The 14,200-nt window shown below is 40.5% G+C and overlaps 1 protein-coding gene across 2 annotated transcripts in view; it reads left to right on the top strand.

Moving 5' to 3' along the window:
• Window positions 1-945: 945 nt before the first annotated feature.
• LOC133551064 (hippocalcin-like protein 1) overlaps window positions 946-14,200 on the top strand; it is a 99,720-nt gene continuing 86,465 nt past the window's right edge. For both annotated transcript variants that reach the window (XM_061897371.1, XM_061897370.1), the window contains exon 1: window positions 946-1,305. The gene's annotated coding sequence lies outside the window, so the exon portion shown is untranslated. The remainder of the gene's footprint in view (window positions 1,306-14,200) is intronic.

A 14,200-nucleotide genomic window follows, 5' to 3' on the forward strand; every position in this document is an offset into this window, starting at 1 on the left:
AATGATATATTTATTGAATAATAAACAAAAATATGAATGTAAGTTCATAAATTGTGAAAAGAAATGCAACAATGCAATATTCAGTGTTGACAGCTAGATTTTTTTGTGGACATGTTCCATAAATATTGATGTTAATGATATTGATGTGAAGAAATGTTTAGAATTAAGTTCATGAATCCAGATGGATCACTATTACAATCCCCAAAGAGGGCACTTTAAGTTGATGATTACTTCTATGTGTAGAAATCTTTATTTATAATTGAATCACTTGTTTATTTTTCAACAAGTTTTTTAGTTAGTTTTATATATTTTTTCCAAATACCGTATTTCCTTGAATTGCCGCAGGGCATATAGTATGCGCCTGCCTTGAATTAAACTCGCTTCCCAAAATAATTAGCGCATGCTTAGTATTACCGCCTGGTCAAACTTGTGACGTCACGAGTGACACTTCCCTTGTCATCTTTTTTAAAATGGAGGAGGCTGATTTCAATACCGGTAATTGGAAATCGCATAACGGGAAGAAGAGTAAGAGCTATTCAGTAGGATTTAAGGTCCAAACTTACATCACAATTTTTTTTTTTACTGGATGCCTTTGGTAAGTGCCGGAGTGAGAAGAGGTTTTAAAATATTTAGCGCAAGCTTACTTTTACCGCATGCCTTTGGTAAGCGCAGGAGTGAGTAGAGGTTTTAAATTATTTGCGCCCGGGCGGCAATTCAAAGAAATACGGTATATGCAGAATCATTAAAATCTCTTCGTGGCGCAGTGAGTTCGTGTAAATTGCACGATGTGTGCGCCTTTATCCTAGCGTGGTGACGCACACTTTAAAAGGCGAGAGAGACGGAGAAAGTGGGCGGGGCTGTGCGCCACCTCGGCGCCAATAGGCGCAGCGCTATCTAATTAAAGACCTACCACGTAATCCCGACAGCACCACCCCCCCACGCCGTTTAAATCCACTCCATCCGCTCACAGCGTTTAAAACACGCCGTCCTCCTCGCCCTCCGTCGCCTATAGAAGACACTGTCCGCCGTGGGGGGACCACGTACCATCATCGCTGGGCTGATGTGAGACGGACAGGGGACACCCATCCGAGTCACTCGGTGTCCGCGGAAGTGCGCGCTGAGGAGCTGCAGAATTGGCGTGTAAAAGCTGGGCGGCGATCGATCCAGAATCTACTCTTTGTTTTTTTTTTGTCGTGCGCCGAGGAGCATCGGGGGAAGAAGCCCAGCATCCCTGCATCTCTCCCTGGACGGAGCAGAGAGGACCTCCTTCCCTGCCTTCCTCCACACTACAGCGCCTTAAATCGGGTAAGAAATATGCTGGCTTCCGTTATGATCCCCTTACAATAAAGTATTTAGTCAGCCACAGATTGTGCAAGTTCTCCCACTTAAAATGATGACAGAGGTCTGTAATTTTCATCATAGGTACACTTCAACTGTGAGAGACGGAATGGGGAAAAACAATCCAGGAATTCAAATTGTAGGAATTTTAAAGAATTTATTTGTAAATGATGGTGGAAAATAAGTATTTGGTCAACCATTCAAAGCTCTCACTGATGGAAGGAGGTTTTGGCTCAAAATCTCACGACACATGGCCCCATTCATTCTTTCCTTAACACGGATCAATGGTCCTGTCCCTTTAGAAGAAAAACAGCCCCAAAGCATGATGTTTCCACCCCCATGCTTCACAGTAGGTGTGGTGTTCTTGGGATGCAACTCAGTATTCTTCTTCCTCCAAACACGACGAGTTGAGTTTATACCAAAATGGATACATGGATGATACAGCAGAGGATTGGGAGAATGTCATGTGGTCAGATGAAACCAAAATAGAACTTTTTGGTATAAACTCAACTCGTCATGTTTGGAGGAAGAAGAATACTGAGTTGCATCCCAAGAACACCACACCTACTGTAAAGTATGGGGGTGGAAACATCATGCTTTGGGGCTGTTTTTCTGCTAAGGGGACAAGACGATTGATCCGTGTTAAGGAAAGAATGAATGGGGCCATGTATCGTGAGATTTTGAGCCAAAACCTCCTTCCATCAGTGAGAGCTTTGAATGGTTGACCAAATACTTATTTTCCACCATCATTTACAAATAAATTCTTTAAAATTCCTACAATTTGAATTCCTGGATTGTTTTTCCCCATTCCGTCTCTCACAGTTGAAGTGTACCTATGATGAAAATTACAGACCTCTGGCATCATTTTAAGTGGGAGAACTTGCACAATCGGTGGCTGACTAAATAATTTTTTTGCCCCACTGTAGAGGACCACCCATTGACTCCTTTGTTAGCTGACTTGTCCTAAAGTTTATTTACGAGTTAGAATGCATAAACAAAGAAAAACATATGTGTTCTTGTCTTACAAAGGGACTCTGAATGATAGGCATGTTGCGTTAGGTCACACCCTGAAAGTCTGTTTTATCTGTGGATCTACAAAATCTCACAAGTTTCTCTCTCGTCAACTGTCGGCGTTGGCAACTGCATCCATAAATTAAGTCAACAGAAGCAGCGATGCCGTCAGGGTGAAGAAGATGGGTAATTATCACCTGCCACTGTAGATGTTTTGGATGCCAGCTCGACTCAAGATAACGAGGACAATTCACGCCAGTGGTGTTGGATGAGGGTGCAACTCCTCCTTAAAGACTTCTCGCTACTATCTTTGGGAAATTAAGGGCACCCTATTTTGGGCATCGAAATACCTTCGCCAATCATCTGCTTCAAAAATAACTTTTCATTGGTTTGACAAGTTCAGTGGTACCTCAACTTATGCACTTTAATGTTCTATGACTGAGTTGTAACTCAAATCAATGTCCATCCATCCATCCATTTTCTACCGCTTATTCCCTCTGGGGTCGCGGGGGGGCGCTGGCGCCTATCTCAGCTACAATCGTTCGGAAGGCCGTGTACACCCTGGACAAGTCGCCACCTCAAAAGGTCCAACACAGATAGACAGAAAACATTCACACTCACATTCACACACTGGGGACAATTTAGTGTTGCCAATCAACCAATTTGCATAGGTGAACGCCCTTAATCCGCCATATAAGGGCACAATTCCGCCGGAAAAGCCAAACATCAAACACCATGAAAATACAAACAGATTACAGAAGAGAATGTTGTATTATCCCGTGGGGGAAATACATAATGCCAAAATGTAAGTTTAAGAAAGGGGGGACTGCTGAGGTAGCCTAAAGCGTTCAAATAAATATTCGTCACTTCAGTGAAATATGCGCTTCCTACCCAGGGCACGAACTGCGGCATTTTGGGTCAAATGCTGAGGAAAAACTTTACCACACCTAGTGTTTGTGTGACTACCAATACCAATTTAGTGTTGCCAACCAACCTATACCCAATCGCTATATATCCAGACAATTCATTTTACCTGACATAATAAGGTTTGAAAACAATACAATAGATTCTATTCTGTATTGTACTCATTTTTATCCTATTTTTATACTTTTTTATTGCTTGTAACCATACTTCAACTTACCACGAGTTCGCCTCATGGTATTTTTACACTATCGGCCCCTTCAATTGATTATCATTATTTATCAACAAACTGACGAAACACCTGCTTTGAATGAGATAAACATGACAAGCAGATGTTAAAGTTCTGGTTGCAAAAAATACTATTGAGTTCAAAAGAACTTCTGTCGCATGCGGTACCATTTTTTTCTGCCAAAATTGTACATTTAGCAAGAAAGAGTTAGTGCCTTATTGACGCACATTATTTACATTGTACTAATGTACATTCTAATGTAATGTAATGTATCAATGTTTTTGGCAAATTATAATACAAACCCTGTTTCCATATGAGTTAGGAAATTGTCTATCCATCCATCCATCATCTTCCGCTTTTCCGAGGTCGGGTCGCGGGGGCAGCAGCCTAAGCAGGGAAGCCCAGACTTCCCTCTCCCCAGCCACTTCGTCCTGCTCTTCCCGGGGGATCCCGAGGCGTTCCCAGGCCAGCCGGGAGACATAGTCTTCCCAACGTGTCCTGGGTCTTCCCCGTGGCCTCCTACCGGTTGGACGTGCCCTAAACACCTCCCTAAGGAGGCGTTCGGGTGGCATCCTGACCAGATGCCCGAACCACCTCATCTGGCTCCTCTCGATGTGGATGAGCAGCGGCTTTACTTTGAGTTCCTCCCGGATGGCAGAGTTGGGAAATTGTGTTAGATGTAAATATAAACGGAATACAATGATTTGCAAATCATTTTCAAACCCATATGAATATGCTACAAAGACAACATATTTGATTTTCAAACTGATAAACACTTTTTTTTTTTTTGCAAATAATCATTAACTTTAAAATTTAATGCCAGCAACACGTGACAAAGAAGTTGGGAAAGGTGGCAATAAATACTGATAAAGTTGAGGAATTCTCATCAAACACTTATTTGGAACATCCCACAGGTGTGCAGGCTAATTGGGAACAGGTGGGTGCCATGATTGGGTATAAAAGCAGCCTCTGTAAAATGCTCAGTCATTCACAAGCAAGGATTGGGAAACGGTCACCACTTTGTGAACAAATGCGTAAGCAAATTGTCCAACAGTTTAAGAACAACATTTCTTAACGGGCTATTACAAGACATTTAGGAATTTCACAATCTACGGTCCATAATACCATCAAAAGGTTCAGAGAATCTGGAGAAATCACTGCACCTAAGCAATGATATAACGGACCTTCGTTCCCTTAGGCGGTACTGCATCAACAAGCAACATCAGTGTGTAAAGGATATCACTACATGGGCTCAGGAACACTTCAGAAAACCACTGTCACTAAATACAGCTGGTCGCTACATCTGTAAGTGCAAGTTAAAGCTGTACTATGCAAAGCCAAAGCCATTTATCAACAACACCCAGATACACCGCCGGCTTCGCTGGGCCCGAGCTCATCTAAGATGGACTGATGCAAAGTGGAAAAGTGTTCTGTGGTCTGACGAGTCCACATTTCAGATTGTTTTTTGGAAACGGTGAACGTCGTGTCCTCCAGACCAAAGAGGAAAAGAACCACCAGGACTGATCTAGGTGCAAAGTTGAAAAGCCAGCATCTGTGGTGGTATGGGGGTGCATTAGTGCCCAAGGCATGGGTAACTTACACATCTTTGAAGGCATCATTAATGCTGAAAGGTACATACAGGTTTTGGAGCAACATATGTTGTCATCCAAGCAACGTTATCATGGACGCCCCTGCTTATTTCAGCAAGACAATGCCAAGTCACTTGTTACAACAGCGTGGCTTCATATTAAAAGAGTGCGGGTACTAGACTGGCTTGCCTGTAGTCCTGACCTGTCTCCCATCGAAAATGTGCGGCGCATTATGAAGCCTAAAATACCACAACGGAGATCCCGGACTGTTGAACAACTTAAGCTTTACATCAAGCAAGAATGGTAAAGAATTCCACTTTCAAAACTTCAACAATTAGTTTCCTCAGTTCCCAAACGTTTATTGAGTGTTGTTAAAAGAAAAGGTGATGTAACACAGTGGTGAACATGCCCTTTCCCAACTACTTTGGCACGTGTTGCAGCCATGATATTCTAAGGTAATTATTATTTGCAAAAAAAAAACAAAGTTTATGCTTTTGAATATCAAATATCTTGTCTTTGTAGTGCATTCAACTGAATATGGGTTGAAAAGAATTTGTAAATCATTGAATTCCGTTTATATTTACATCTAACACAATTTCCCAACTCATATGGAAACGGGGTTAGTAATATTCAACATACCCATTTTTAATCTCCAAGAGCACATAGAGATTATCATTCATAACTATAAAAATCAGTCTCTGTATCCAAAGTCTGCATGTGTTTTTGCCCGTTGCGTATGAAAATGCACCCCCAAGACCAGGCTGACTGTTGTTGCTATCTAAGGATGCATGTGCCAAAAACATGTGCTCGGCAGCTTGCTTGGAAAGTGTCTGAGTTCTGCAGCGGACGTGGTTTGGGTCGAGGCAGGCACTCAGCTCGCCCGTGCTAATCTAGTTGTTACGTAAGACGATAAATGCAGCCTTACTCGCTCAGTCACAAAACCCTGCATATTTTTGTATATGATAGGATTTGCCTTTGAGGCGAAAGGCTGCAGCCAAGGTGAGTTTGACTGAGGCCGCGAGGCACAAACGAAGAGAGACTGATTGCCCACGTTGTCCTTTATGCAGCTGGGAGTTCTCTATAATGTGACAGCACCGACGCAGAGAGTACATGATGGCTGCGGAATGTCACTTTGAATTAAGGTTTGCGTCTGCAAGGAAGGTCGTTGTCAGATTACGAGCGGAAAAACAGCAGGTTTGCATCATCAAGGAGAAAGCCTTGCAGGTTGCATATCAGGGCTGGACTCCCCTCCGGCAACATGATGAATGCATGAGGCCAACGGAATTACCTTAGAGGACGGACACTAAGGACTTTGCGGGAAACACGGCCGCAAACCCAGCAGGCCAATTGCAACGTTCCAAATTGGTTGAAAAGCTTCTGTTGCGTTCATGTTTTATTGCAGTTTGCATGCGGCGTGCCAAGTTTATGTACAGGGGATTGTTCTGTGCTAAAGTCACACTGGCATCTGCATGCGTATTAGAGCCGTGTTGATTAGATTTGACAGGGAGCGGGTAAACAGCTTGAAGAAATCAGTCGTTGTTCAAACTTTGATGAAACCACAGCCAATTTGGTTGATTTGCTAGAGGCCGACGGAGGAAATATGTTTGTGGACTATTTCAAAGCATTACAACTTCACTGCATATGCTAGTTCAGGTGTACCAACCTTTTTGAAACCAAGAGCTAGTTCTTGGGTACTGATTAATGCGAAGGGCTACCAGTTTGATACACACTTAACAAAATTGCCAGAAATAGCCAATTTGCTCAATTTACATATATATATATATATATATATATATATATATATATATATATATATATATATATATATATATATATATATATATATGTATATATATATATATATATATATATATATATATATATATATATGTATATATATATATATATATATATATATATATATATATATATATATATATATATATATATATATATTAGGGCTGTGAATCTTTGGGTGTCCCACGATTCGATTCAATATCGATTCTTGGGGTCACGATTCGATGATTGTTTTCAATTCGATTCGATTCTCGATTCAAAAACGATATTTTTCCGATTCAAAAATATTCTGTATTCATTCAATACATAGCAGAGATGGGACCAAGTCATTGTTTTGCAAGTCACAAGTAAGTCTCAAGTCTTTTCCCTCAAGTCTCGAGTCAAGTCCCGAGTCAAGACAGGCAAGTCTCGAGTCAAGTCCCAAGTCCTGCATTTTGAGTTTCGAGTCATTTCAAGTCCTTTTAACCACAGACTAATATATTTACACAGATTGTGTATGCTTTTAAAATGCTGTATGTTTTTATTATAAAAGAAAATAGTGCTGACATTGCACTTCATAATAGCATTATTAACCAGTTATTTTAAACATGTAACTTATTCCTTTACAGAATAAACACATTTGAAAAAACAAGTGCAACTGTAATTATTTGCACAAAAGTGTTATCATTGTATTTCCATGGCAGTTTCCATCCTGTTTTTACCTTATCTCATTCATCTCATCTCATACGGTATGTGTTTTAAAGTGTGCGTACACATGAAAACCATAAATACATGAACATAACAATGAACAGAGTTGTACTTTTTAGATGTCAGGGCCCTATGGAATTTGTACACATATTGTTAATATAGTATACATTTTAACTGACCTTTATTTGACAATGTTTGTCTTTTTGTAGGTGGCTAAAATACGTGGTGCTCCTGACCGCCGTCTAACGTTACGTTACTGTGTGTGATACATTCACTAACGTAACATTATGTGTAGGTACCTCATGCAGCCCTGCTTAAAAAAATCACTTGACAAAAAGTATGAATAAGGTAGCGAACTGCAGTGGACGCAACACATTGTAGTGTTTGCAATGACGTTATAACCATAGACTTATTATAAGTAAACCCAGCATTGGCTGCTGTGACGCGAGCAATTTGGCCACCATCTTGAAGTGGTAATGAGGAGCTGGAGAGCAGCCTAAACTGATAGTTGAGAGGTAGAAAACAAAGATGCAGCGTTTTCCTGCTTAAATGAGCGGACTGTTGAAAATAAGAACCGGGAGAATACTTTTCACAAGTAAGATTTAACATTAACATACTATTTGTAGTATTTTGTGAAAAGAATATTATCACAGAGTTGTGAAGGAGCAAAGATCTTCAATATTTGTATATAAAAATAAAAAAAGAAATCTTCTGGGGGAGGATGACGGCCATACTGGTATTTGGTTTACAAACTTTCAGCCCCACCTAAAACAAAATTCACCAGCCACCACTGATTATGATGCATTCATCATTTTAGGGAAAACATAAGACAATACTCTCTTAACAGTATTATTATAACCAGGAATAAGTCTTCAAGTAACAATATTCAAATACTAACATTGTTGGGTAAAACAGACTTTGGTTTTATTCTGAATCCAGTGAAACAGATTGGTGGGTTTAGCTGATATAAAGACTTTCAAGTGTTTTATCCAAAGCAACATATATGAAAAATACATATACAACAATCACTGTAAACATGATTGTTTAGGGGAAGAATGTAATACAAAATATCAATACAAAGTGTCAAGACAAAAAAAACTCTCTGCTGTTGCAACAACAGAGATAAAGTCTATTGGTCCGTAAGATATATAGATATCTAATATATTCATACATTGTTAATGGAGGATATCCACATGTATATATAACCTAATCATATTGTTTCTTCAATTTAAAAATAGCTGACCGTTTTTTTCCCCCTTCTCTGGGATTATTATTCCCAGTTTTGATTTTGGACGTCTGGTCACTTATAGCAGTGGTCCCCAACCACCGGGCCGCAGAAGAATTTTTTATTAAAAAAATAAACAAATACATAAATAAAATAAAAAAATAAAAAATTATTAAATCAACATAAAAAACACAATATACACTTTCAATTCGTGCAAAAAACACAAAAACCTCCCTTTTTCATGACAAAAACGTCCCTTTTTTATGACAAAGAAGAGAGAGGAAAAAAAAAAAAAAAGGACCAACAGTCAATAAATTAAGCGATAAATGAAAATGAATCAGTAGGGGTGTGAATTGTTGGACACCTACAAAATAGATTCAATTACAATTCCTTAGGCGATGATTCAATTCAAAATAGAGTCTTGATTCAACACGATTCTGAATTCAAACCAATTCATAGAATATATTATTTGGTATAATAATTATAATGACAATTTTTCAAAACATGTTACGGGTTAGAAAAGCTAGTTTTGGTTGTCTGGAGATGGTCTAAAAAGGTTTTGTTTTTTTAATGTTTAAAAGAAAAAAAATTATATATATATATATATATATATATATATATATATATTTTTTTTTTTTAAATAACTTTTCAAAAAGTATGAATCGATTTAGCCATCTAATATACATTATGTAGGTAAGGGGTCGGCAACCTTTACCATTCAAAGAGCCATTTTGACCTGTTTTACAAAAAAATAAAACAATGGGAGCCACAAGACTCTTGAAATTTATAATAAAATAACACTGTATACAGAGTTTATTTTTGCTTTGTGCTATGTATAAACCAGGGGTCTCAGACACGTGGCTCGCAATTAAATATGAAGATTAGATGTTAGTGCGGCCACCAACAGGTGTGAATGAATGATGGGTTCCCACTTCTCTGTGAGCGCTTTGAGTATCTAACAATAGAAAAGCGCGATTATAAATCTAATCCATTATTATTATTATTATTATTATTAGTTTTCTCACCGAAACCTGCCGTTTGACATGTGGTAGGGAACCATGTTCACTTGACCGCTCGGTTCCATCACGTCATCTTCCGGGAATGTAAACAAGGAAACCCCAGCTGTGTTTGTGTTGCTAAAGGCCGCCGCAATACACGGCTTCCCACGTACACCTCTCTTCTTTGACGTCTCCATTACTAATTGAACAAATTGCGAAAGATTCAGCAACACAGATGTCCAGAATACTGTGTACTTATGCGATTAAAGCAGACTACTTATAGCTTGGATCGGGCTGGAAAAAAAATGTCTGCTACAATTCCGCGACATTTTCAACAAGAAACTCCGCGGGAAATTTAAAATTGCAATTTAGTAAACTAAAAAGGCCGTATTGGCATGTGTTGCAATGTTAATATTTCATCATTGATATATTCAAACTATCAGACTGCGTGGTCGGTAGTAGTGGGTTTCAGTAGGCCTTTAAAGAAGAATCCATATTAGTAGAAACGCTATGGACGACTAGAAGATGGAACGACACTTGTACGGTTGAATGCAGAAGGAAATACCCGCAGTAAGCAAACTCGTCGAAAATATGTCGCCATTGCACAAATAATAATATTCCTTTTAAGTGTCTTTGCTTGTGTGTTTTTTTAACCACTTGCATTATGGCTGTACCGCTTTATTAGCCGCAGGATATAAAGCGTAGCAAAAAAGTAAGCGGCTTATAGTCTGGAGGATAGATTTACACGTTTAAATTTTGTAGTATTGTCCCTTAAGAAGATTTAACACTACAAATGTGACCCATACAAAAACTGATCGGCAGTAGTGTGTCGGTGAATAACAATCTTAAACAATTACACTGATTTATAGGCTTGATTTGTTTTTGTTGAGACATTTTTGCCTGGGAATCTGTGCGTTATCGTCTGCTGACGCCTGATGCGTCCCCTGTACATTTGTCATGTCGATAACAATCCACAAAGCTGGTGACAGACGCAGCATCTTGAGTAAGCTGATCTTCCTGAACCAGTGGGCCGTGGCACAATTCATCATTATAAAACAAATAGAAAAAAATTGGCCCTGGAGAGGTTTGTCAGTGTCTAAATCTTCCATGATGAAACTAGTGAGAATCAGAAAGGATTTAAGAAGAGTATTAACCCTCATCCACCATGTGATCGTTTTTATATGCAGAAGCAGGAAAGGGACTGGGGTGTGGGCAGAATGGGTTGAAACGGGTGCGTTTCCCATGCAGGCTGTCAGGACCTATAATCTGCTCTGATCCTACTTTTTGGTAGGGGTGGGGACGTCTCCAGCCTGTTAAAGCTTCAGTTTGATAAAGCCTACGATAGGGCTAAGGAATCAAATGCTCTGGTGGAGGCAGAGATTGAAAAGCATACAAAAAGAAGTGCAAGGCTAACTGAAGACAGTTCGGTGTGTGTATGTCAGCACTCACCTTTAGTCCAGAAGAGTATCCATAACTATCTTGAAACTTCATTAAGCGGTTCTATAAATACAGTGGGGCAAAAAAGTATTTAGTCAGCCACCGATTGTGCAAGTTCTCCCACTTAAAATGATGACAGAGGTCTGTAATTTTCATCATAGGTACACTTCAACTGTGAGAGTTAGAATGTCCATCCATCCATCTTCTTCCGCTTATCCGAGGTCAAGTCGCGGGGGCAGCAGCCCAAGCAGGGAAGCCCAGCCACTTCGTCTAGCTCTTCCCGGGGGATCCCGAGGCGTTCCCAGGCCAGCCGGGAGACATAGTCTTCCCAACGTGTCCTGGGTCTTCTACCGGTTGGGCGTGCCCGAAACACCTCCCTAGGGAGGCCTTCGGGTCGCATCCTGACCAGATGCCCGAACCACCTCATCTGGCTCCTCTCGATGTGGAGGAGCAGCGGCTTTACTTTGAGTTCCTCCCGGATGGCAGAGCTTCTCACCATATCTCTAAGGGAGAGCGTAAGAAACTCACTTCGGCCGCTTGTACCCGTGATCTTGTCCTTTCGGTCATGACCCAAAGCTCATGACCATAGGTGAGTATGGGAACGTAGATCGACCGGTAAATTGAGAGCTTTGCCTTCCGGCTCAGCTCCTTCTTCACCACAACGGATCGGTACAACGTCCGCATTACTGAAGACGCCGCAACGATCCGCCTGTTGATCTCACGATCCACTCTTCCCCCACTCGTGAACAAGACTCCTAGGTACTTGAACTCCTCCACTTGGGGCAGGATCTCCTTTTCCGGGCGAGAACCATGGACTCGGATTTGGAGGTGCCGATTCTCATTCCGGCCGCTTCACACTCGGCTGCGAAACGATCCAGTGAGAGCTGAAGATCCAGGCCAGATGAAGCCATCAGGACCACATCATCTGCAAAAAGCAGAGACCTAATCCCGCGGCCATCAAACCGGAACCCCTCAACGCCTTGACTCCGCCTAGAAATTTTGTCCATAAAAGTTATGAACAGAGACAGAATGTAAAAAAAAAAAATCCAGGAATTCACATTTAGTTGTAAATGATGATGGAAAATAAATATTTGGTCCACCATTCAAAGTTCTCACTGATGGAAGGAGGTTTTGGCTCAAAATCTCACGATACATGGCCCCATTCATTCTTCCCTTAACACGGATCAATCGTCTTGTCCCCTTAGCAGAAAAACAGCCCCAAAGCATGATGTTTCCACCCCCATGCTTTACAGTAGGTATGGTGTTCTTGGGATGCAACTCAGTATTCTTCTTCCTCCAAACACGACGAGTTGAGTTTATACCAAAAAGTTATATTTTGGTTTCATCTGACCACATGACATTCTCCCAATCCTCTGCTGTATCATCCATGTATCCATTTTGGTATAAACTCAACTCGTCGTGTTTGGATTAAGAAGAATACTGAGAGAAGCCGAAAAGCCAAGCTCACAGCTGCCTTTTTTGACAGCTACTGCAGGACGACGAATAATCCAATGATTTCTCCGGTAAGATATATATCACAATTTCCCCATCCAAAAACATGCTGGTTGACGTAGAGAAAACCTGTTCGCTTGACCGCTCTGCCTCACAACAAACAAAGAAACACCCGCTGTCTCGGTGCTAAAGACAGCTGCAATCCACCGCTTTCCATGAACAGCATTGTTCTTTATAGTCTCCAATATTAAATGAACAAATTGCAAAAGATTCAGAAACACAAATGTCCAAAATACTGTGTAATTATGAGATTAAAGCAGATTAATTTTAGGCACTAGTGGTGCAGCGCTAATATTTCCTCTCAGTCATTGACGTCATGTGACGTTTTCAACAAGAAACTCGCGGGAAATTTAAAATAACAATTTAGTAAACTAAAAAGGCCGTATTGGCATGTGTTGCAATGTTAATATTTCATCATTGATATATAAACTATCAGACTACGTGGTCGGTAGTAGTGGGTTTCAGTAGGCCTTTTTCAGTTCATCTCATTAAAGGGGAACATTATCACAATTTCAAAAGGGTTAAAAACAATACAAATCTGTTCCCAGTGGCTTGTTGTATTTTTGGAAGTTTTTTTCAAAATTTTACCGATCCCGGAATATCCCTAAAAAAAGCTTTAAAGTGCCTTTTTTTCGCTCTCCGCGAAGACACTATTCATTTTCCTGTGACGTCACACAGTGCTGCTAGTGTAAACAAACAATTGCGAACAGCACAGCAAGATATAGCGACATTAGCTCGGATTCAGACCCGGATTTCAGCGGTTTAAGCGATTCAACAGATTACGCATGTATTGAAACGGATGGTTGGAGTATGAGAGTATTGAAGAAGGAACTGAAGCTATTGACGCTATTCATAGCCATAGCATGGCCGAATAGCTGCGTTAGCATCACCGGTAAAATGTGTGGACCAAACGATCAGGACTTTCGCATCTCGTGACACTGGAGCAACTTAAATCCGTCGATTGGTAAGTGTTTTTTTTCGCATTAAATGTGTGTGGAAGGAAACGTAATATAGTTGCAAATGCATCTGCAGGTTATCCGTACATCTCTGTGCCATGTCTGCTTTAGCACCGCTGGTAAATAGCAGGTTAGCATTGATTAGCGTAGCATGTTAGCATCGATTAGCTGGTAGTCAACATCAACAAAACTCACCTTTGTGATTTCGTTGACTTTGTCGTTGCAAATGCATCTGCAGGTTGGTTATCCATACATCTCTGTGCTATGTTTACTTTAGCACCGCCGGTAAATAGCATGTTAGCATCAATTAGCGTAGCATGTTAGCATCGATTAGCTGGCAGTCACGCCGCGACCAAATATGTCTGATTAGCACATAAGTCAAGAACATCAACAAAACTCACCTTTGTGATTTTGTTGACTTTATTGTTGCACATGCATCTGAAGGTTATCCATACATCTCTGTGCCATGTCTGCTTTAGCACCGCCGGTAATAGCATGTT

The sequence above is a fragment of the Nerophis ophidion genome, linkage group LG04 (genome assembly GCF_033978795.1).
Source record: "Nerophis ophidion isolate RoL-2023_Sa linkage group LG04, RoL_Noph_v1.0, whole genome shotgun sequence".
Lineage (NCBI taxonomy): Eukaryota > Metazoa > Chordata > Actinopteri > Syngnathiformes > Syngnathidae > Nerophis > Nerophis ophidion.